Raw genomic sequence first — 3,981 nt, 5'->3', positions numbered from 1 at the left:
GAGAGGACATCCTTTGGTGCTGATGGTGTGTGTCAATAAGGTGGTTTTCCATTCCAACAGATGGCATTTTCATATAGAGCTGGTCTAAAAGGTACAATATGGAGTTTTAAAACAATATGAGAAAGGTAGCCTAATTTCTGTCCCCGCCTCACGTCTCTCTGAAACCAGTTCATCACACTCGCCTGCAGGCGCCTCAGAGTGCAGCTCAGCGTTGGCCACAAGTGCGCAACATTACATGAAATTTTACCGGTTTGATTTTGAATTTTTTTTAATGTACAGTCAATTAAAAATATGAGACGTCATCAAGTTACCTGATGACTCGGTGAGAACGGTGAGGTTCACTGATTTTCCAAGCTCGGCCAAGCAGACGTCTGCATATAGGACACACACCACGCTTGATTTGAAGTAGAGCACTGTCCATTTCCTTCTTTTAACTTTTGGTACTAACCGGAGTTAAATAATCCGGCCAAGAAATTAGTCTATGCACAAGGCTGTGTGCCCCTGTGAGTTACACGTAAGCAAAAGATTGACAGACTATTCAGTCACGCCTCCTGGCCGGCTGGTTATCACATCTACCTCACAGTTCTGAGGACCGGGGTTCAAATCCCGGCCCCGCCTGTGTGGAGTTTGCATGTTCTCCCCGTGGCTGCGTGGGTTTTCTCTGGGTAATCCGGTTTTCCTCCCACAGCCAAAAAACATGCAAATTGCCCGTGAAAGCAAATCCAAATTGCTAATTGTGTTCTATTGTAACAACGTTGCGATATTGCAAGAATTTTTTTGTTACCAACCGCACTTTGAAAAGAAATGTAGTAATTGAAAAATATGTATATGTATGTATATGTAATAATTATATGTGATAATTCCTTTAAATAGGTTCACAGTCATAATGGCCCTCAGAGGGAAGCCATACGATGTGGCCCGTGACAAAAATGGGTTTGGCACTCTTGATTTAGGCCATTAATATAACCCGCTTTTGCAATGTGCTGGCAGTGTGGGTTTTATCTTGTTTGTCACAGGAGGGTCGAAAGTACATGATGTCTCAGATGTTGCAAGAGGTGGCCTCCGATGACAGCTGATGAATTGAAATAAGTTAGCGTTCCATTATAACACTTATTTATCATTATTATTATTATTATTATTATTATTTTTCATTGTTTGTTTGTGCGAGCCCTCATGGCGAAGGTGGAGGAACTGAAACTCCGCATGAGGGAGTTGGAGAACGAATTGATCTGAAAGGATCTGAAAGGAGCTGAAAGGATTGTCGGTACCCCCCTACCCACCCTTGAGGACTTGCACGCTGCCAGAACTAAGACAAGGGCGTGCAAAATCCTCTCAGACCCTCCCCACCCTGGTCACCAGCTCTTCCAGCTCCTTCCCTCAGGTAGGCGCTACCGATCAATGCAAACTAGAACTAGTAGACATTCCAACAGCTTCTTCCCTCTTGCAATCAACTTCTTGAACAGCTAACTTACAATTCCATTACAACAAGCTGGCAATTTTTTGACTTGAGTTCGTTGTCACATTTCTGTATTATGTATTACTCGTGCACTCACTGTAGTTGTCTCGCCGTGCTGCACTATTTGCATATAGTGGCCACTCATGCCAGAGTAGCATCTGCTCCATTTGCACACTGATTGAGGAGTATCTGTAACATTTGCACAACCATTGTCCCAGATTATCGCACTACTCGTCACTTTAAACCGCATACACTCCTTGAAGTCTCAGTGCCCTTTGCACAATGGTCATTGCACCGGACTATTGCGATATTAGCCATTCGAACTGAGGACTCTGCATCTTTTTGCACAATTGTTGTTTGTTGTTGTTTTTTGTCAATGTCTTTATGTCTCCAAAGTGTTCTGTAAATTGACTGTCTGTTGTACTAGAGCGGCTCCAACTACCGGAGACAAATTCCTTGTGTGTTTTGGACATACTTGGCAAATAAAGATGATTCTGATTCTGATTCTGATTCTGATCAAGTGCAAGCAGAAGCAGTGCGGCGCCGAGCAGATGCACCGACCCAAAATTGGCGCCGAAGTTGGCGATTCCAACCCTTACAGTCGTCTGATGGCTCTGAAGAGAATGGGCATCGTGGATAATTATGAGAGCATCCGGACGTTCACGGTAGCCGTGGTGGGCGTTGGGGGAGTGGGCGGCGTGACAGCTGCAATTATCACGAGTTGTGGCATTGGTAAACTGCTGCTGTTCGACTACGACAAAGTGGAGCTGGCCAACATGAACCGACTCTTCTTCCAGCCTCACCAGGCCGGCCTCAGCAAGGTGGAGGCTGCAGAACACACGCTCAGAAACATCAATCCGGATGTGTCATTCGAGACTCACAACTACAACATCACCACCTTGGACAACTTCAACCATCGTCGTCCGTCGCAGTCTTGGAGGCCTGGAGGATGGCAAGCCAGTGGGTTTGGTCCTGAGCTGCGTGAACATCATTGAGCCCCGCACGGCCATCAATACAGCTTGTAATGAACTGGGACAGACGGGGATGGAGTCTGGAGTCAGCGAGAACGTCGTGTCGGGACACATACAGCTCATTAACCCAGGAGAGACCGCAAGCTTCGCTTGTGCTCCTCCATTGGTGGTGGCGGCCAACATCGACAAGAAAACCCTCAAGAGGGAGGTTGTGTGTGCTGCCAGCTTGCCCACCATGATGGGCGTTGTCGATGGCATCCTGGTCCAAAATGTCCTCAAGTATTTGTTGAAATTCGGCCGAGTCAGTTATTACCTGCGCTACAACGCCGAGCAGGACTTCCTCCCCAGCATGGCCATGAAGCCAAACCCGCAGCGCAACGATCGCCACTGCAGGAGACAGCAGGAAGTGTACAAGAAACGGGAAGCGGATCGGCCCAAAGCGGAGGCGGTTAAGGAAGAAGAGGTGGTGGTGCACGAGGACAACGAATGGGGGATCGAATTGGTGTCAGAGGAGGCCAACGAGGAGACGCAGGCTGTGGCGGCCCCAGTTCTGGACGTCCCCGAAGGTATCACCGTGGCGTTACACCCTCCCGACGGAGAACAATGGCGACGGGGAGACCCCTGACGTCATCAGCAGCTTTTAGCAAGAACCAGACAGGGCGTGAATGGAGCAGCAACATCTAGAAACACCCTCATAACAAGCTATAAAGTGTAAAGAGCTGGAGGGGTAGGCGCTCTTTTCTTACTCTGTCTGCCCAGTGGACGCGAGGTTCGGCAGGGAAAGAAAAAGGCCCGGAATTCTGTGAAAGTGTATTCCTGTATTACTGAACTCTCGAGATAAATACGGATCAAATTGCAACCACTGTGAGTTTCATTCTTTGATTATCTTTTATTGGAAAAATAATGAGCATGCAGTGGTGAGTGTGGCGAAAGTTATCAATCAAAGGTGTGGGACTGACGCCTACTCACAACAAAACGCACCTGGATGTCAAACTCCTGAAGTTTGCCGACAACACCGCAGTCGTTGGCTTCATCAAAGACGGTGACGAGTGTGCGTATTGACAGGAAGTGGAGCGGCTGGAGTTTTGGTGCAGCTGACACAACCTGGAGCTGAACACGCTCAAGATGTGCACTTCAGGAAATATCCTTGGCCACAGCTGACCCTCACGCTGTCCAACTGTCCTGTGTGAACTGTCATGACCTTCAAGTTCCTGGGAATTACAATCTTTCAGGACGTGAAGTGGGAGACCAACATCAAGTCCATCCTCAAAAAAGCCCAGCAGAGGATGTACTTCCTGCGACTTCTGTGGAAGCACGGCCTGCCACAGGAGCTGTTGAGGCAGTTCTATACAGCAGTCATTGAATCGGTTCTGTGTTCATCCATCACAGTTTGGTTTGATGCTGCCACAAAGAAGGACAAAATCAGACTGCAACAGAGCGTCAAGGCTGCTGAAAATAATTACTGGTACCGACCTACCCACTCTTGAGGACTTGAGGACAAAAGGCTCTTGGAACCTCCACATCCTGGTCACCAACTATTCCAGCTACTTCCCT

At 47.9% G+C, this 3,981-nt stretch overlaps 1 pseudogene; it reads left to right on the top strand.

Annotated features, from left to right (window-relative positions):
* The first annotated feature begins 1,173 nt into the window (after nucleotides 1–1,173).
* LOC133482370 (ubiquitin-like modifier-activating enzyme 5) lies at nucleotides 1,174–3,097 on the top strand (annotated as a pseudogene).
* The last annotated feature ends 884 nt before the right edge of the window (nucleotides 3,098–3,981 follow it).

The sequence above is a fragment of the Phyllopteryx taeniolatus genome, chromosome 8 (genome assembly GCF_024500385.1).
Source record: "Phyllopteryx taeniolatus isolate TA_2022b chromosome 8, UOR_Ptae_1.2, whole genome shotgun sequence".
Lineage (NCBI taxonomy): Eukaryota > Metazoa > Chordata > Actinopteri > Syngnathiformes > Syngnathidae > Phyllopteryx > Phyllopteryx taeniolatus.
This window is presented reverse-complemented; position numbering and strand designations above follow the sequence as displayed.